This window comes from Gopherus evgoodei, chromosome 1 (assembly GCF_007399415.2).
Source record: "Gopherus evgoodei ecotype Sinaloan lineage chromosome 1, rGopEvg1_v1.p, whole genome shotgun sequence".
Classification (NCBI taxonomy): Eukaryota; Metazoa; Chordata; order Testudines; family Testudinidae; genus Gopherus; species Gopherus evgoodei.
The window spans coordinates 294,639,250-294,660,040 of record NC_044322.1 but is presented as its reverse complement, the minus strand read 5'-3'; the positions used below and the strand labels follow the sequence as shown (position 1 = coordinate 294,660,040).

The 20,791-nt window shown below is 41.7% G+C and overlaps 1 long non-coding RNA gene across 1 annotated transcript in view; it reads right to left on the bottom strand.

Annotated features, from left to right (window-relative positions):
* The window catches only part of LOC115644394, a 63,980-nt gene extending 43,568 nt beyond the window's left edge, over positions 1-20,412 (bottom strand). Inside the window, exon 1 of the long non-coding RNA XR_003998489.1 lies at positions 20,317-20,412. This is a non-coding gene — a long non-coding RNA (uncharacterized LOC115644394). The remainder of the gene's footprint in view (positions 1-20,316) is intronic.
* Positions 20,413-20,791: the final 379 nt, after the last annotated feature.

The window sequence follows — 20,791 nt, the reverse complement described above, 5'->3', positions numbered from 1 at the left end:
GTAGGAAGACACAGGAATGGAGAGAGAAAATGTATGAATGGAGACAGAGTGTACATGAATGGAGGCAAACAGAAAGCAGGAGAAAGGAATTGTCTGCCAAAAAAACCACAAAGCAGATGATAAGCCTCCTGGCTCGCCAAACTGAGTCTTTCGAGTCTCTTGTAGCCATGCAGACAAATATGTACCGTTGTAACCCACAGCCCTCCCAAAGCCCTCTTTCTTGTTCCCCAGTATTTCCACAAAACAACTTTCTCCAGCAGCCAGTTCCTTGTTATCCCCAGCTGCCCCCAACACCTGTACGATCACCTACCAGCCCTGATAACTATAATTCTTACCCTGTTCACTCCACCCCAATTATCCTGCAGCATAGTAATCCTGAAGTGCAGCAGACATTGAATAGTGATCAAAATAGGACATATTCAAATCTGTGAATGTACAGTCCACCACCACAACCCCCTTGCCTTTATGTACTGTATGTTGAATAAAGGATTTTTTTTCTTTTTCACTACGTTATATTATTGCTGGAAGTGGTAAATATTGTACACCAAGGTAAAGCAAAGCACATCAAATGCATCAAACATTACTGTTGGCTCTCAGCATCAAATTGCTCCCTTAAAGCATCCCTAATCCTTGAAGCCCTTTCCTGGGCCTCCCTGTTAGCCCTGCTCTCTGGCTGAGCAAACTCATCCTCTAGGCGTTGAACCTCGGAGGTCCATTCCTCACTGAATCTTTCACCCTTCCCTTCACAAATATTATGGAGGGTACAGCACGTGGATATAACAGCGGTGATGCTGCTTTCCCCCAAATCTAGCTTCCCATAAAGACAGCGCCAGCGGGCTTTCAAACGGCCAAAAGCACACTCCACAGTCATTCTGCACTGGCTCAGCCTGTAGTTGAACCGGTCCTTGCTCCTGTCAAGCTTCCCTGTATACGGTTTCATGAGCCATGGCATTAAGGGATAAGCGGGGTCTCCAAGGATCACAGTGGGCATTTCAACATCCCCTACTGTGATCTTGCGGTCTGGGAAAAAAGTCCCGGCCCTCAGCCTCCTGAACAGGGAACTGTTCCGAAAGATGCGTGCATCGTGCATCTTTCCAGGCCATCCTGAGTAAATGTCAGTGAAATGCCCACGGTGATCCACAAGCGCTTGCAGAACCACGGAGAAATACCCCTTGCGATTAACGTACTCTGATGCCAGGTGGGGTGGTGACAGAATAGGAATATGCGTCCCATCTATTGCCCCTCCACAGTTGGGGAAACCCATTTCTGCAAAGCCATCCACAATGTCCTGCATGTTCCCAAGAGTCACGGTTCTTCTTAGCAGGGTGCGATCAATGGCTGTGCAAACTTGCATCAGCACCATTCCAACGGTAGACTTTCCCACTCCAAACTGGTTTGCCACCGATCTGAAGCAGTCTGAGTTGCCAGCTTCCAGATTGCAATAGCCACCCGCTTCTCCACTGGCAGGGCAGCTCTCAATCTCGTGTCCCTGCACCGCAGGGTAAGGGTGAGCTCAGCACACAGTGCCATGAAAGTGGCTTTTCTCATCCGAAAGTTCTGCAGCCACTGCTCGTCGTCCCAGGATTGCAGGACGATGTGATCCCACCACTGACTGCTGGTTTCTCGAGCCCAAACGCGCCATTCCACGGAGTTGAGCACGTCTGTTACTGCCACAAGCAATTTACTGTCTTCACCGTGAGGCGATTCAATATCATCGTCTGACTCCTCACTGTCACTGTCACTCTCACTTTGCAGCTGAAGGAATAGCTCCACTGCCATGCGTGATGTGCTGGCAACATTCATCAGCAAGGTCGTCAGCAGCTCAGGCTCCATTTATAACAAAAACCGCAGAAATCGCGCTGCAGAATCACAATGCCGCCGAACTGCTCGAAATGTGTAGCAAAGCACCACGGGGCGTTGGAACAGGAAGCGGAAAGACCCGCACACTTCCTTCCCCTTCCCACAAGCCACAGCGCCGAAATGGGACGAGGTGATCTGTGGGATAGCTGCCCACAATGCACCACTCCCAACAGCGCTGCAAGTGCTGTAAATGTGGCCACACTGCAGCGCTGGTTGCTGTAAGTGTGGCCACTCTGCAGCGCTGGCCCTACACAGCTGTACTAACACAGCTGTAACTACCAGCGCTGCAAAACTGTAAGAGTAGCCATACCCTCAGTCACTCTGTCAGGTGAGTATTTTAACTTTCATAGTCATTGAGTCGTGACCTCTTTTAAGCATCTATGTTGCACCAAATAAGTAATGGCAATCACAATAGTTCTGGTGATACAGTCTGTGATGCAAAAGGTGCATAAGTGAAAAGACTCACTGCAAATTGGACTGACATATCCATCAATTCTCACCAAGTTTTAATCAGATAGCCTCAGTCAGCTCTTACTAATAACCGATGAATATCCCTCTGAGTTTACCTTTCTTTAGTGTTAGCTGAGGTTACCGAGCTACCCTTAAAAGTTTTTATAATACTTTATCATGGTAAGGAAACTTTGCATTATGTTTTCCTCCAGTTGTTTTTGCAAATATAATTCACAAACAATAGAAATCACTGTTCTCTACGGAAAGTTAGTAGTGAAAGAGGGGTAGGGAATTTGTACATTGTTTTAAGGAAAAGGAGGTCCTGTGCAATATCATGAGAAAAGTAAACAGATCACAGCTCTTTGCATATTGTGAGCAGAAAAATAAGTCCAGGAAACAGGTTCTAAAATGGATTGGTTCAGTGCAGGTGACCATGCAGCAAACAAAGTTGGCTATTTTTTTTTTTTTTGCAAATATTCAATAACAGAGAGAAGAAATAGTTGCTGGTGGCTGGTTAGTAGTAATATAAATAGTCAGTGCTAATTTTTGTTACTCTTTTTCATGTACATAGTGCCTTTCATCCAAAAACATCAATGCACTTTACACACATTAATTAAATCTCACAGCACTGCTCTAGGCAGGTGATTATTACTATAGTACAGTAAATGGAGAAAGAGAAAAGCTGAGTGACTTGCCTCAGGTCACTCAATGAGTGGCACAGCTCTGCCTAGAACCCAGGAGTCTAGACTGCCAGTCCCCTGCTGCTGCACAGGCAACACCTCTTCCCCTTTCTTGTCAGCCTGAATATGTTTTATAGCAAGCACTAAAGAAACCTTATTTTGGCAAATCAGAACACAACTGCCAATTTTGGGAACATTAATTGTGAGACCTCGGTCACTTTCCAATTTGCTAAAATGTGGCATGTGATTTCTGGCACCCCTACCTCCCCAACCCAGGGGAACGGAAGTCTGTGGTTTCCACTGGAAACAACTGAGACTAGAAGCATCAACTTGCAAAATATCCTGAGAATTCAGCCAATCTATTTGTCATGCCCTAAATGTCACCACTGCGTGAATTAGCTGTCAGGAGCTTCTTACTTGTGCCAAATATTGCTAGCCCTAAACATGGAGGGCCAAATACATACTAGACAATCCGTTTGGATTCATTCTCTTACTGATCTAGATTGAAGTCAGTGGAATAGAATGGAGTTTAAATCAGGGCAGAATTTAACTCTTCGACCGCTGCAGGATTTTTAAAGAAAACTGAACCCACCTTTCTCAGTGCAGCATTTTGAAAGATCACATGGTGAGAAGCAGTTTTCACCCATATATAATTTTAAATTGCACTTGATATTAAACTTTTGAAACGCCCATCAATGACAATCATCTACCTGATTATATTTATGTTATATGCTGTTATATTTAATATGTGATGTAAATATGGGGATCAGTTTTAGTGGCACCAAGATATGTTATATTTCCCCTTTTAATTTAATTGGTTTCACAATCTGAAAAAGAACTTCAGTCACCTAATTCAGTGTGTAAGCACCACTGGAGTTATGCCAGGAAAGAATTTAGCCCCTTATGTGTTATTTTTCTAATGGTTTGGGTGATTGTTATAGCTGGAACAAAACTGTTTTTCATTGTCACTGGGTCCCAGTATTTCCTGTCACATACAATATAATTTTCCAGCAATACTATAATGTAGAGTATCTCAGAACATTCAGAAGAATTAATAGAAGGCTAAATCCCTATTCTCCTGAAGTTACTTAGAGAAGTCAATGAAATGTGCAATGGCCCCAGTGCATGTGACTTTGCAGACCCACAAGCAGAGGCAGGGGGTATGGCCCTCTAATTACAGGTGCATTCTGGGATCTGTGGGGAAATCCTGCAGAATGGCTAACTGATGAAAACAACCTGATTAAAAAACACAATATTTTATTTTAGGGATTCTCAAAGTGTGGTCCAAGACCCCAAAGTGAGTCGCAACCATGTTTTACTGGGGTCACCAGGGCTGGCATTAGACTTGCTGGGGCCCAGGGATGAAGCTGAAGCCTGAACCCCACTGCCTGGGACTGAAGCCAAAGCCCAAGGTCTTCAGCCCTGGGCAGCGGGGCTCAGGTTACATGCCTTCTGCCCAGGGCTCAAGCCCCTAGGCTTGGGACTTGGACTCCCAACTCGGAGTGAAAAGTTCGAGCTTCAGTCCCCACTCCTGGTGTCATGTAGTAATTTTTGTTGTCAGAAGGGGGTCATGGTGCAATGAAGTTTGAGAACCTCTGTTTTATTCCAAACAGGATCATCTCTGTAGCTAAACATCTCTGTCTCCATCTTGAAGTGAGATAATCTACCACATTTGAAACTATAGACATTGCTTGGAGGGAAAAGTATAATTTCTTACAACATTAAAAACCATAGTAAATGTACATCTCACTGGAGTACTGCATTTAAACATCCTTCCTACCCAATGTCTACATAGCATTAATCTTCAGACTCACTGTTACAAATCATTACAATTGCAATCATTCCCTTAAACTGATTTTAGTTAGATTAATCTTATTTCTTCTCATTAAACACATCTTTCATGCAGCGTATAAAACAATAATCCAGTTGTAATGCTTATTGGCATTGGCTCTTATCAAAAAGAACAGTGGAGAATCAGAGTTAATGATAATAACGGAGGGGCTACATTTATTGAGCTAAACTTAGAGTCTGCTGTTTGGGTGGCAGAGTTACTGTGGGTTTTTCTAAATTGCCTGCCAAAGGGCTGAAGTGAATGAAATTCAGGAACTCATAGTGTCTTTGTGCATTGGCTACAGCATCTGGGTGCTGGCAATGCTTTCCTCCCACTCTCTTGGAATTATCCTAAAGATGACACCCCTTTGTCTACTGTATATGTGGCACCTGACCCCACACACATTTTAATTTCCTTAATGAAAATGATTTAAGTCCATTTGAGTTAATTTAATGAAATATCTTTGAAAGCCCTGAGAATGTAGTGCACCTGAAAGGTGCCAGATTGGCTGAAATCCTCTAATTATCCGTAGAATGTTTAGAACATGGGCCACAGCAATGCAAGCTTCCCTACAGTGCTGTGCTAAGGTGCTTCAACCCTGCCACAGAGCGAGATCATAAACCAGAGGATTGTTCGGTGCCCATGCCCATTCACACCTAGGCACCGCTGCGAAAACTGACATCAAGATTGCCAGTCCTGGGTTTTATGATGTGAACATTTATCCTCATGTCACGTAGGCCCTAAGATGCTACCACACACTTGTAAGCCCAGGCTTTGAAAACAAACTCAAAAGCATTTGGGCACTTCTGCGTTACCATGTGTGCACTGAGAGATGGGTATGGAAAAGTGAATGTGCACTTTTGTGTGGGCAGGTTTGGAAATGTGGGCCATAATATTCTGTTGATTGAATGTGTACCATGAGAACAGAAATACCAGTACTAAAGGTAATGCTCTCCCTATGCAAATGACAGCACCCGTTTTGAAGTTTCTTTGCACTGAGTTTACAAGGAGGAGCGCATATTTTTTGCTTATGCTTATCAGAGCTCTGTTAATGGTCATTTTCATTCTCAGTCTCCTCGAGGTTGCAGCCAGCTAGCTGATTATAGAACGTCAATATTTGTAGGAGACCATAATGTACAGAGCTAATGACACAATTCAATATTAATGAAGAGGGTTTTCATAAGTATCAACATTCAATAATCATCACAGCTTCCACATTAATACTTCCTCTAATTTCAAGTGGTAATGAACATGTGTGTCTTAAAGTTTCAAAGCTGCAGATCATCCATCCAGTATGCTTTTGATGACTTCAGTCTGCTGTGTTTTGTACTGAGAAGAAAGGATCATGAGTCCATATTCCCTGCAACTAACTTTGAATGGGGCACTGATCCTGCAAGTTTTCTTGTCACGATCTTTGGCTTTTTGGATTGGTGAAGATCAGGGATATTTTGAAGATGAGGGTATGCATGGGTACCAAGTGCAAGATGGATAATCACAGCAGGAGCACCTCCTAGATTTATCCATTTAATTCCTATGTCTGCCCTAGAAGAGATTAGCGGATTCTTTTCACATTTGCAGGATGAGCACTGTATTCTCAAGCCTTTTAAGTAAGGTGGATGTGGATGAGAGAGCATTCTAGCAGGGTATGCCATTGATTACGAGTGGCACCCAGCCACCAGGTAGAAAGATCCAAATTTTAAAATAAATGCTGTTTCAGTCATAATTTATATTTATGCAGCATCTTACATCCTGGAGTAGCCCACAGCTCTTTCTAAACTTTATATATGCAAGAAATTAAAAATAAAAATCCATACCCACAAAAAAAAAGCGAATAGAAAGTCTTGAGACCTGGTTCAATGTGCTGAAGTGGCTGGGGAGATCATTTTAGAGTCAAGAACCCCCAGTGAAGACTTTGTCTTCTATTGTCTCAAGACTGTAATGAAGGATGGCCAGCAACTCCAACCCCAAATCTTGTGGTGACATATAAACTCATAAATATTCCCTCAAGCACAGTTCCATACTATTAAAGCCTTTAAATACGAATAGTAAGCCCTTAAATTGAACCTCATGGATTTTTGGGAGCCAATTTTGTTAACAATGCATTGGCACCACCACACTCACAGACAAAAGCTTTTACAAAGTCATTCTTCTGTGTTGTTTAAAAGCTACCACCTGTGAATAGCACATTTGAGTAGCCAGCATAGAGACCAGGCAGGAAAGGCTCACAATGGCAAGGTTCATTTCAGGGGTGTTTGGGGAGACAAAGATTAACACTTATGAATAGTTTAGAAATCAAAAAAAAAAGAACCCAACATTCTTGGCACTGCTGAAATATATGCTTCCATGTTCAATTCACAGTTAAGAATTACAACTGCATCATTGCAACAGTAGAGAAAACCTCAGCTTTATATCTTAGACAAAAGACACCCCTTCTACTGTTCCCTAGCCCCAGACTATCTCACTGAGGAACAATATCAACTATGTAAAGGCTGACCCCCCCTTTCTTCAACACTTGGGTTTCCTTAAGGCATGTCTACACAGGGACACTTAGAAAAATGAATCCAAAATTAACTAAAGGTGTGAATTAATCTTAATTAAATTAAACCAAATTAAGGCCACTGAATGGTGTGTCCAAACAGGGGTTTAGTGAGGTTAATTATTCCACTTTAAATTCACATGGTTACTTAGATTAGATTAACAGTGTGCCTATGGAGACAAGCCTTTAGAGGCTTCCCATCCAAGTACTAACCAGGTTTGCTTTTACTTAGGACAAAGACATCTATTAACTTGAGTGGGCTTTGGGTTAGGTCCTTATATTGCAAGATCTGCTGAAATCAGCATGAGCTAGTATTTCAGCAGGTTGTTGTGCTGGAAGCAGAAGTGACTTGTCAATGGTGTGGTGGTTTAAAAAAAAAGGAGTGGGTAAACCTAAACTAAACTTCATTTTCCCCAAATGAGCAATGAGTAAACTCTGTTTACCAGCTTTTACCAACAAGGATATGATTGCTTGTCATACCCACCCATGCACTGCTATTCTGACCATCATAGCAAAGAGATTTCTGTATGCAAAGAAGCAACATGATGGTACCAGAAATGAAAGGATGAAAACTCTTCCTAGTCAACTCTTCCTAGTGGGAGATGGGTGGAAACAAGACGATGAGGAGCCCAGGTTTAATTGCAAGAGGAAATGTTGGGGTGGCAAAATCTAATTTAACAAAAGACAGAAAACTTAGCTGGCTTTTCTGCTAATAAAGGAATATCTGTTGGACTAAGCAGAAAGCTGGGAACCAGGAACTCTTCAGTTTTAATGCCACCTTTCTAATTCACTTGCTGTATGGGCTTGGCCACCTCTGGTAAATTCCCTGTGTCTATTTCTTCATCTGTAAAATAATGGAATATGAAATAATATCTAGATTAGTCACAAAAATGCTGCGAGACTAATGCAGTCAATGTTTGTATGCTATTGTGAAAAATACCAAATGCTGTATACGAGCTAAATGTATTCTCTCATTTTTTTTTGTTGTCTTGAGTAGTAAATGGTTCATTTGCACAGCAAAATCTCACTATTCAAAAATTTCAATTAATAGTGATAATAATTAATAATTAATGCAATTAGTTATATCCACATTCAATATCTCCTGGATCACCAGGAGCTGTAAAAGGCAATGCTCAATTCCTTTGACCACTGCCCTTTTTATCACATTGACATTGGCATAAAATAAAATTTTTGATCTTTCTATAGTACAAGTTTGACCTTTTGTTGGCATTCTCTTTTGTGTGGTAATATGAAGAACTTGCGACTGCAGAAAGCTAACTTTATGTAATTTTCCTGTGGGAATTAGGGAATAGGGCCAGGAAATTGAGTTTGCCTCCTTTTGAACAAAATATATCAGTATTTATGGCACAATTTTGGAAAATTGCATTAACAGTATTATGCATAAATAGATCTTTGACATGAAAGTGTGAAGTAGATCCTGAAATAATGCAAGAAAAGGGTCATATTTTCAAATGCATATTAAACATTTCCCCTGGTTCCAAAAGTGTTTGCTAAACAATTGCAGATGCAGATTTGTTTTGCTGTGAAATGCTGTTTTTGCTGCCACCTGATAGGAAAGCAAACAAAATGACGCATTAAACAACTGTGATCTCGAAATGGAAACCTCTTTCCTTGTTAATTTGAAATAAAGCAGGTTAAATGAAAGAGTGGCATTTTAAAAGTTATTTAGAAGAGTGAATAATTATTTCTTTGTCCAGAATTCCCCCCTCCCCCAACAAATAGATGTTAACCTTATTTCATTTGGGCTTCTACCGAAGCTCCCTTGTTGTAGTAATTCAAAGTCGTTTGCACGGATTCGTTGTAGTTTTCTTTGCTAAGCCTCCTAGTTAAAGTCCCTTTAATTCTCATAAGCATGTGCTTTGCCTGTAAATGTTGGACAGGTTAGATGAAAGAAGTATTCAAAAATAAGCACAATTCCTTCATTTAATTTTTTTTTTTACTTAAATTAAAGCAGTGCCTAGATGCCATGTATCACCCCCAGCTGTGCTTGGGGCTCTATTGTGCTACAGCTACATAGAGATAGTCTCTGTATCAAAGAGTTTACAGTCTAAATGGACAAATCAGATAAAAGGCAGTAGGGCAAACAGAGGTTAAGTGACTTGCCCAAAGTCACACAGCGGGTCAGTGGCAGAGCTAGGGACACGTGGTGAGGAGGCAAAGTCAGCGAGAAAGTAGCAGGGTACTAAAGAGAAGTATACTGACAGCACACTCTGACAACAAGGAAAGTGGTCTGAAGGATAAGAAACATTGTTGGCCTGAAATCCAGTAAACCATATAGTTTATGATGGGCCTGTATAGGAGCTCGATGGGTTGAAGCTGCTGAGGGAATGTGAGGAATCATTGCACCCTCCTGCTGTCTTGACCATGACCACTTCTCATCCAACACTGTTCACTTTGTAAGTAACCTTACCCTTTTTGGAAACATCATCTTAAGGGAGGCTGTGGCTACTATTTGCCAGCCCAACCTTCTTCCCTGAAAGACTTTGTTCAAATGGGGCTCTATTGCAGAGTTTACACTGGCATAAAGCTGGGCTAAATAAAACTAGAACAGAATAATATACCAGACACAGGCAAGACAAGACATACACATAAGGACAAAGCCTGTCAAGGTGGTTTCTTTCCCTAGCTATCGCTGTCTCTCGGAGTAGTGAATGGCCATTTTCTGGAAATCATTTAAACATAGTATAGACCTAGTCCTACAAAAAGATACCTCTTACTAGCCATTGGGGCTCAAGGTTATTGGTGGAAGTACCTCTTAAATTCTTTTTATTATTCATCTGGAGTTTAAGAAAACACTTTGAATAGTGTAATGCTGTGTACTCAATGGACTGATGCCGGAGATTACATTAAAATAGTGTAAAGACAGCATGAACTGTCTAATATGCTGGAGGACCTACATCCATATATTAAACTTTATTGATCTGTGGGCCATGGAGAAAAGATTAAACAATGAATTGGGCCACATACTGTCTGCCTCTTAGACACACAGGGGTAGTGTTTTTCACTGATGCTTTAGGGAGGCTTGAAACCCTCTTTAATGGTAACAGGAGTTGAATAAGCTCAGAAGATGAAGCCCATAGATTGCAATACTGTGATCGGCTTGCTGCTGCTGAGTGAAAACAAGCCAGGGTTTCTCTGTAATCCCCCGTCCGTGCTGTCTGAAGGAGAAGGAAGGACGATGGTTTGGAGTGCGAGGGAATCTTCAACAAGAATCTGGAAATGAACAGATCCGAGTGACTAAGGCTGGAACCACCCAATGAGTGCACATATGAGTGCATAGCCATTACCATCATGTGCAACTTTCCTACATTTTTGACTTTCTAGTCCTGCTATGTCACTAAAGTTGTGCCTTGGGAACAGTTTAGCTGTCAAGAGGCTGTGTGCATCTCACCAATATTTTTTTAAGAGAAGTGGCTCTTCAGCTCAGAAGCTACTTTCTACCTTCCCAGGCTTGCTCCTGCACTCACCTCCCCATGGCAAGCTGGCTGTTATTCCTCTTCTAGATGTGGACATAGCTGCTAAACTTGTGCCGGCTGGCCAGTTTGCTGCTCAGGGTCCTGGCTGCCAAGTTCCTCTGCTTGCTGCTCCTCCACTCTCCACTCAGCCAGCTTTTCCAGTCCTGCCTGACACTCTCACTTCACTCCATAGCTGTGGCTCCCAATCTGCTGATCACAACCTCCCTCACAGCGGTTCCTGCTCACCCAATCCCCATTGGAGAAGAGATAGTCTTTAAGGTCCTCTTCAGCTACTGTACCACTGATTTCCCTCCAATCCTGATTGAAAACAAACATTGGGAATGAAGGAACTATTACATTTGTTATTAAATAATAATGCCCCCCCTCGCCTCCTGAATCACCACCATCATGCCAAGGACTTGGGGCCTGTTGTTCAGTGCTCCAATCTGATGTAGCAGGTGGCCACTGCATGGACTACTGCATACATGTGCACACAAGACTGACTAAGGACCAAAAGGAAAGTCTGAAATTCAGAATCAGTGTCTGGAGTTCTGAGGGCTGCCTCTGTGCCCAAGAAGCCAAAGTGTTTGTTTTTAAAATGCTGTTTTACATGCATTCCGGGCAGAGCTGGATTAACCATTAGGCTAATACGGCTATAGTCTATGCCCTCCTATTTTTAGACCCTACTGGTCAGGAGGAGACGCGGCCAGGGCCGAGTGTGTGTGTGTGTGTGTGGGGGAAGCGAGCTTGCTTACGTAGCCCTGCTGGAGTGCTCCTGCCAGCAGGAAAGGCAAAGCAGTGCCCTGTGGCTTGGAAGAAGCCCAGCTCAGCTGGCAGCCTGCTGCATCTCCCCGTGCTGCAGGAATACACTGCCAGGTATCAGGTTAACACTGGTGATCAGACACTAAAAATCCAGTTACCACCAGAACCCATGCCAGCCATGGGTGTAGTTTAAGCAGACATTGTTCCAACACTATACCCCCCACCCCCAATTTCTCCCATCTCTACTTAGCTGTCAGGGAGGGAAGAGGCTCCCTCTTTCCCTCTCCTTGGCTGAGGCTGGCAGGCAGCTCCATGATGCCGCCTCCTGGGTCCTATACTGCCTGTCACTGTCATCTTCTATGTGTGCTGGGTCCCATTTCTGGACAACTGTTGAGTGCTTGGGGTGTGGAGGGTACAGTACCAGAGCGATAGGGTGGGAAACTTGCACAGAACCTGCAGGCAGTCTATCCAGCTCCAGCCAGAACTATTACCTCTCCCATGTATAAGAAACGAATTCCCACACATTTGTAGGAAAAACAAAACAAAACATCCCATTCTGGATACTAATACTTTAATTTTTACAGTACCTTCCATTGAGGGGGTTCAGAGTTATGATGCACTGTGTTCAATGCTGTATTGAACTCTACTAAAAAGTCAAAGAAATCCATTTTCTTTGATGTATTTTTCTGTACTGGGATGCACAGGCAACCAAGTTTTTTCCTTATGCTCAGCCTAGTTCAATAGGTCAACACTTCTTTGTACTTTGAAGGGGTTGCAAAAGCACTGAAGGAAGTTCAACACACAATGTTGTAAGTTTCTCCCTCCCCTCTCCCTCAAGGATTTTAAATCCACTTCTTAGCAGGCTATGGTAGAAAGACTGGCTGAATAGACTAAAAGCAGGTTCTGTCCATTTGCTGGTTCTCTAGCAGTTCAATCCATCATAAAAGTACTCATATTTGATTAAACTTAAAGCAAAATAAACCTGAAGTTAGTTCTAATTTTTCTGCCCCAACTCAAACTAGTGTTTTTCCCAAAATGAAAATGTTGGGTAAGCATGGAATGTGATTCGAGAAGGGAATGAGAACACAGGCCAATTCCTGCTGACAGTTACAACTGTGTAGCCTTATTGACTTCAGGGAGAACAGATTTTGGCACAAGAATAGATTTTAGTCCCATCTGCTTTTTCACACCTGGTATAAGCAGAATCTCATTCACTTTCCTCTCCTAAACTCTGAGCACTGTAAGGGAAAAAAATAAGCAAGGTCTGCTTAATTTACACATGCAAACGAAACAGGAAGCTCTCCCTTCCTCCTACACCAGCCTTAAACAAATACCAGACCTGATTTAACAACGATGTTGCTACGGCAGCCTTGGCTGGATTGTTCTTTTGAAAGATTCTTAATGGTTCCTTTAAGATTTTCAGTGAAGTCTTTTTGTTCAGGGGGCAGAGAACATAACAGGGAATAGCTCTGTTTTGGCAACTCCTTGTCATTCAAAAGATGAAAGGCTTTAGATTAAGTTTGTTTAATGTTTGTACAGTGATTTTGAAGAGCTAACATAGTACAGAAGTGCTAAATATTATGACTGGGCAACCATCTAAAGATCTGTGTCCCTTCTAGCTCTTACCTTTTTCTTACAGAGAGCTTAAACAAATGCAAACCATAGGGGGCTGGTGTCATAAACAGATAGCTAAGGGTTAATGTCTCTTTCACCTAAAGCACCTGACCAGAGGACCAATCAGGAAACCGGATTTTTTCAACTTTGGGTGGAGGGAATTGTGTGTCTGGGGTCTTTGTTTTCTGGCTGCCTGCTTTCTCTGAGCTTTGGAGAAGCAGTTTCTGCTTTCTAGTCTTCTGTTTCTAAGTGTAAGGACAAAGAGATCAGATAGTAAGTTATATGGTTTCTTTTTTTTTTTGGTATTTGCATGAATATAAGTGCTGGAGTGCTTTGATTTGTATTCTTTTTGAATAAGGCTGTTTATTCAATATTCTTTTAAGCAATTGACCCTGTATTCGTCATCTTAATACAGAGAGACCATTTGTATTTTTTCTTTCTTTTTTATATAAAGCTTTCTTTTAAGACCTGTTGGAGTTTTTCTTTACTTCAGGGAAATTGAGTCTGTACTCACCAGGGAATTGGTGGGAGGAAGAAATCAGGGGAGCTCGGTGTGTGTTGAATTGGCCAGCCTGAGTTTGCATTCCCTCTGGGGGAATAGGAAAGTCCTTTTTGTTTCCAGGACCGGGAACGGAGAGGGGGAGTCCCTCTGTTTGGATTCACAGAGCTTGTGTCTGTGTATCTCTCCAGGAGCACCTGGGGGGGGGGAAGGGAAAGAATTATTTCCCTTTGTCAAGCCAGGCCTTAAAAATCTCTAAGGATGGAGATTCCACCACCTCCCTAGGTAACCCATTCCAGTGCTTCACCACCCTCCAAGAGAAATAGTTTTTCCTAATATCCAATCTAGACATCTCCCACTGCAACTTGAGACCATTGCTCCTTGTTCTGTCATCTGCCACCACTGAGAACAGCCTACCTCCATCCTCTTTGGAATTCCTTTTCAGGTAGTTGAACTCTACTATCAAATCCCCCCTCACTCTTCTCTTCTGCAGACTAAATAAGACCAATTCCCTCAGCTTCTCCTTACAAGTCATGTACCTCAGTCCCCTAATCATTTTCGTTACCCACCACTGGACCCTCTCCAATTTGTCCACATCCTTCCTGTAGTGAGGGACCCAAAATTGGACACAATACTCCAGTTGTGGCCTCACCCGTGCCGAATAGAGGGGAATAATCACTTCTCAATCTGCTTGCAGCGCTCCTACTAATGCATCCCAGTATGCCTTTAGCCTTCTTGGCAACAAGGGCACACTGTTGACTTATATCCAGCTTCTCATCCACTGTAATCCCAAGGTCCTTTTCTGAAGAACTGCTGCTTAGCCAGTGGGTCCCCAGCTTGTAGCAGTGCATGTGATTCCTCCGTCTTAAGTGCAGGACTCTGCACTTGTCCTTGTTGAACCTCATCAGATTTCTTTTGGCCCAATCCTCCAATTTGTCTAGGTCACTCTGGACCCCATCCCTATTCTCCAGTGTATTTACCTCCCCTCCTAGCTTAGTGTCATCTGCAAACTTGCTGAAGATGCAATCCATCCCATCATCCAGATCATTAATGAAGATGTTGAACAAAACCAACCCCAGGACCGACCCCTGGGGCACTCAGCTTGACACTGGCTGCCAACTAGACATCAAGCTTTTGATCACTACCCACTGAGCCCAACAATCTAGCCAGCTTTTTATCTACCTTATAGTTCGTTCATCCAATCCATACATCTTTAACTTGCTGGCAAGAATATTGTGGGAGACCATATCAAAAGCTTTGCTAAAGTCAAGGTATATCACATCCACTGCTTTCTCCATATCCACAGATCCAGTTATCATAGATAGCAATAGGTAGGTATCATAGAAAGCAATCAGGTTGGTTAGGCATGATTTGCCCTTGGTGAATCCATGCTGACTGTTCCTGATCACCTTCTCCTCCTCCAAGTGCTTCAAAATAGATTCCTTGAGGACCTGCTCTATGATTTTTCCAGGGACTGAGGTGAGGCTGACTGGTCTGTAGTTCCCTGGATTCTCCTTCTACCCTTTTTTAAAGATGGGCACTATATTTACCTTTTTCCAATTGTCTGGGACCTCCACCAATTGCCACAAATTTTCAGAGATAATGGCCAATGGCTCTGCAATCACATCAACCAACTCCCTCAGCACCCTCAGATGCATTGTATCAGGCCCCATAGACTTGTGCATGCCCAGCTTTTCTAAATAGTCCTTAACCTATTTTTTCACCACTGAGGGCTTTTCACTGCCTCCCTGTACTATGCTGCCCAGGGCAGCAGTCTGGGAGCTCACCTTGTCTGTGAAGATCGAGGCAAAAAAATCATTGAGTACTTCAGTTTTCCACATCCCTGACCTCCTTCTTGTGGCTAACATACCTGTAGAAACCCTTCTTGTTACCCTTGCTAGCTGCAACTCCCATTGTGCTTTGGCCTTCCTGATTACAAAAGGGAAAAGTCTATATCCTAGTAAAGATGATAGGAAAAAAGCTAGTAAAATACAGGTAGTAGCTAGTGAGGAACACTAAAATGTACAGTCCCATGTAAATATAGTACATGAAGGCAAGCAGTTAATATTGACAAAATATACAAGTGCTTATATACAAATGCTAGAAGTCTAAATACTAAGCTGGGTGAGCTAGAGTGCCCGGCATTAAATGAGGCTATTGATATAATAAACATTGCAGAAACTTGGTAGAAAGAGGATAATCAATGAGACACAGTATAAAATATATAGGAATGACAGAAAGGTACAGTATGTGAAAGAAAGCATAGAGTCAAGGTAAAAATCTTAAATGAATCAAATCGCACTGTAGAATCTTTATGGATAGAAATTCCATGTTTGAACCATAAGAGAATAGCAGTAAGAATATACTACTGAACACCTGACTGGGGAGCACAATAATAAGGGGGAATTTCAACTATCTCCATACTGATATGTCATCTCAGGAAGGTATGGAGAGATAAAATGTCTAGAAACCATAAATGACTGCTTTTTGAAGCAACTAGTCCTGCAGCCCATGGGGGTAGAGGCAATTCTTGATTTAGTCCTAAGTGGACCACAGGATCTGGTCCAAGAGGTGAATATAACTGGACTGTTTGGTAATGATGACCATAATGTAATTAACTTTAACATCCTTGTAGGGGGGAAATTGCAAAAGAATCCTACCACATTTAACTTTAAAAAGGAGAACTACACAAAAATGAGGAAGCTAGTTAAATTAAAATTAAGAGGAACTGTCACAAGCAAACTGTATGAAGACTATGTAAAAACACCATAATAGAGGCTCATACTCCAGGTATGCCCCAAATAAAACAAACAAATACACACACACACAAACCTAGCTGAGCAAAAGAGGCAGTTAGAGGCAAAAAGGCATCCTTTAAATTCTAGTGCAGAAAATATAAAGGAACATAAACTCTGGTAAGTCAAGTGTCAAAGAATAATAAGGCAGGCCAAGAAAGAACTTGAAGAACACCTAACTAATTTTTAAAATACATCAGAAGCAAGAAGTCTGCCAAACAGTCAGTGGGGCCACTGGATGATAGAGTTGCTAAAGGAGCACTCCAGGAAGACAATGCCATTACAGAAAAGCTAAATGATTTCTTTGCAGTCTTCAGAGAATGTGGAGGAGATCCTCATATCCGAGCCATTCTTTTTAGGTGACAAATCTGAGAAACTGTCCCAGGTTAAGATGTCAGTAGAGGAAGTTTTGGAACAAATTGAGAAATTAAACAGTAATAAGTCACCAGGACCAGGTAGTATTCATCCAAGAGTTCTGAAGGAATTCAAATATGAAATTGCAGCACTACTAACTGTGGTGTGTACCTATTGCTTAAATTAGCTTCTGTACCACATGACTGAAGGGTGACTAATGTAACGCCAATTTTTAAAAAAAGTTTTCAAGGGCGATACGGGCAATTACAGGCTGGTAAGCCTAATTTCAGTACCAGGCAAATTGGTTGACATTATATCAAGAACAGAACTATCAGGCACATAGATAAACATGGTATGTTGGGGAAGAGTCAACATAGCTTTTGTAAAGGGAAATCACACCTCACCAATCTATCAGAATTCTCTGAGGATGTCAACCAACATGTGGACAAGGGTGATTCCATATAGTGTACTTGGACTTTCAGAAAGCCTTCAATGAGGTCCTTCACCAAAGGCTCTGAAGCAAAGCAAGCAGTCATGGGGGAAGACAGAAGGTCCTCTCATGGATCAATAACTGGTTAAAAGATAGGAAGCAAAGAGTAGGAATAAATGGTCAGTTTTCACAATGGAGAATTGTAAATAGTGGGGTCTCCTAAAGATCTGTAGTGGGCCCTGTGCAGTTCAGTATATTCATATATGATCTGGACAAATGGGGTGAACAGTGAGGTTGTAAAATTTGCAACCAGTACAAAATTATTCTAGATAGTTAAGTTCAAAGCTCACTGTGAAGATTACAAAGGGAGCTCACTAAACTGGGAGCCTGGGCAACAAAACGGCAGATGAAATTCAATGTTAAAAAGTGCAAAGTAATGCACATTGGAAAACATACTCCCAACTACATATACAAAATGATGGCATCTAAACTAGCTGTTACCCCTCAAGAAAGAGATCTTGGAGTCATTGTGGATAGTGCTCTGAAAACATCCTCTCAATGTGCAGAGGGAGTCAAAAAAGCTCACAGTATATTAGGAACTATTAGGAAAGAGAGAGATAATAAATTAGAAAATATCTTAATGCCACTATATAACTCCATAGTATGCACACACCTTGAATACTGCAAGCAGTTCTAGTTTTCCCATCTCAAAAAAGATATATTAGAATTGGAAAAGGTACAGAGAAGGGCAAGAATGATTAGTGGTAGAGATTAAACAGACAATGACTGTTCTGTTTTTAAAAGAGGTGATGTGGGGGGATATAATAGAGGTCTATAAAATCATGAATAATGTGGTGAAAGTGAATATGGAAGTATTATTTACTCCTTCACATAACACAATTAATTTTCACTCAATGAAATTAATAGGCAGTAGGGTAGCCCCTGAATTTGACATTCCTGAGTGTACCCCAGAATTTGACAGTACTGCAGTCAGCCATTTTGTATGTTCAATCAGTGCCAGTCGAAACACAAATATTACATAGCTAAGGATAATCTTAAACCCTGAGAGGCAAGGCCGTGCAACTGCATGTTTGCAGCTCTACTAATCAGAATGGGAGGTTGGACAGGGAGTTAAGGATCAATGAAAACAGAAGGAATGTTTGGACAGCTGACCCTGGTTTTAGGCGCCCCTGACATGTACAGTTTATTGTTATGATTAGAAATGCTTTGCTGATAAGGCGAATAGCAATTATTATTGGTTGTTGCTAGAGAAATTGTTAGCCTATTAGGGGCTTTTATGAGTTATGCATTTTGTTTAGAGAAAATTTATAAAAATTTAATTAGAAACTGTGCTTTGGAGCAGTCAGAGGAAATTTTCTTTCGGTGAGGATCTGACACCTAAAATTCCCCATCAGTTAAATGAAAGGAAGGGCCCTCAGAAGGTCAATTGTTGATCCCTTGAAATCATCTTAACTTTGGTAAATATATAGGTTTAAGGTGCTCTGAAATCTACAGCGTGTGTGTGTGTGTGTGTGTGTGTGTGTTTAATATCTAATAAAAAAGTAGTTTTAGGTAAAAGCACTCTGTTTTGTATCAATCATGTATCAGACAGAAGAACTGTGTCCCCATTGATTTATTCCTGACACCGCCTGGAGAAAGACAGTAAAGTTACCACTGCTTTGGGTTCTAAAAACCCTGGGTAACAGCAGGTTTAAAACAAATGTAAGGAAGTACTTCTTCACTCAGCATACAGTCATCCTATGGAGCTCATTGTCATGGTATGTTGTGAAGGCCAAAAGTATAACTGGGTTAAAAAAAGAATTAGATATGTTCATGGAGGAGAGGTCCATCAGGGATGCAACCCCATGCTCTAGCTGTCCCTAAATGTCCAACTGCCAGAAGCTGGGACTGGGCAACAGGGGATGGATCATTCTTAATGTCTCTGTTCTGTTCCTGCTCTTTGAAGCATCTGGCATTGGTCACTGTCAGAAGATGGGATAATGGGCTAGATGGACCATTGGCCTGACCCAGTATGGCCATTCTTATTTCTTATAATGTAAGAAATAATCTTGTGCTGGCAAAGGAATGGACTAGATGACCTAAACCATCTCTAATTTCTCTGATTCATTTCTAGGAGTTCTTTGTTATAACAAATCTATACATACTTAGAGGACAAAGTAACAGTTATACCAGTATAACTGCATCCACACAAGGGGTTGTGCTAGTATGATTATTATGGCTAAAAAATCACAAACAAACCTGAAATAGTTCTATCAGTGCGAAAATGCATGTACACTAGCTTAATAAATGCTTTCCTGAGTGGGAATCTGCGCTGGAGTGTCTCCTGCCCTAAACAAAGTACATGTCTTGAAATTTTACCCATTATTTCCTTAAATGTTAAAAAAAAATACAGATTTTTCATCCCCATCCTATTGCACAAGAATAAGAACAGCAAACACGCATGCTTTTTTCTAGTGATAATGCAGCAACTTTTCCTCTTCTTCCACCCAACAAGAGAAGAGAGAAGAGGGTTTTTTAAAATATGTTGCAGGGTGGAGATTGCCTTACAGAAATAGAAAATACAGGATAGGAGTCTGCCTGCCAACCATCTCTTATTGTCTGACTACTTTTCTTCCATGAAATCATTGCTATTGCCCTAACCACAGTGGTGTAAATCATTATGGTGGGAGAATGAGGACCAGCTCAGACAATGCTGCGAAACCCACCATTTGCATGGCTCTCTGGTTTGTGCATGGAGGTGGGTCTAAAACTAGGGACAGGTTGAAATGCTAATCTAATGTGTATTGCTTCACTGCTGTTGTTGTGTAGGGGCTGGCTTTATCATGACAGAGCTCTATGATAAGAATTGGAGCCACCAGGGAATTGGCATATGTTTCTTTTATCACGGCCCCTGGTTGAGACATATTTCAGATGTTCCTCTCCTTCAGTATGACAAAGAACTTCCGCCTACTACTTTCCGAACTTCTACAAACACAGGCAGCAGTTCTGAGTGTATTTTCTATACTCACCTCTGTGTGGCTGAATACCCCACAGTTGGCAGAGTATAGGAGCTTGTAGCAGGTGAGGTGGAGGAGGTGGCACATGGAATCTTGGGCCTTGCGTACATTGTCTGGGTAAAAAAGAGATAATATCAGCTTTCCTTTTTTTTGATGAACTATCTTTTGTGAACAGGTTTAACATCACTATGGCAGAAAGGAGAGCTTAATGTTGTGGTGAGAAATTCACCCAGGGCTTATAATAGAGTTTCTTGGCCCTCTGTTCTGAATTTCACCCTAAACATATAAATGAAAAGCTATGACAGTAGCCCTGCATCTGCTCTCATGTACCAGAGCCAATTATATGCAAGTTGAAAAGACTGAAATTTTATACAGTACACCCTATAGGGTGGGTTCTACTAGATAACCAAAAGACTCAGGTGTGCCTAGCACTGTTCTGAAACTCATTCATACCAATTACATGTCAGATGCACAAGTAAAGAAAAAC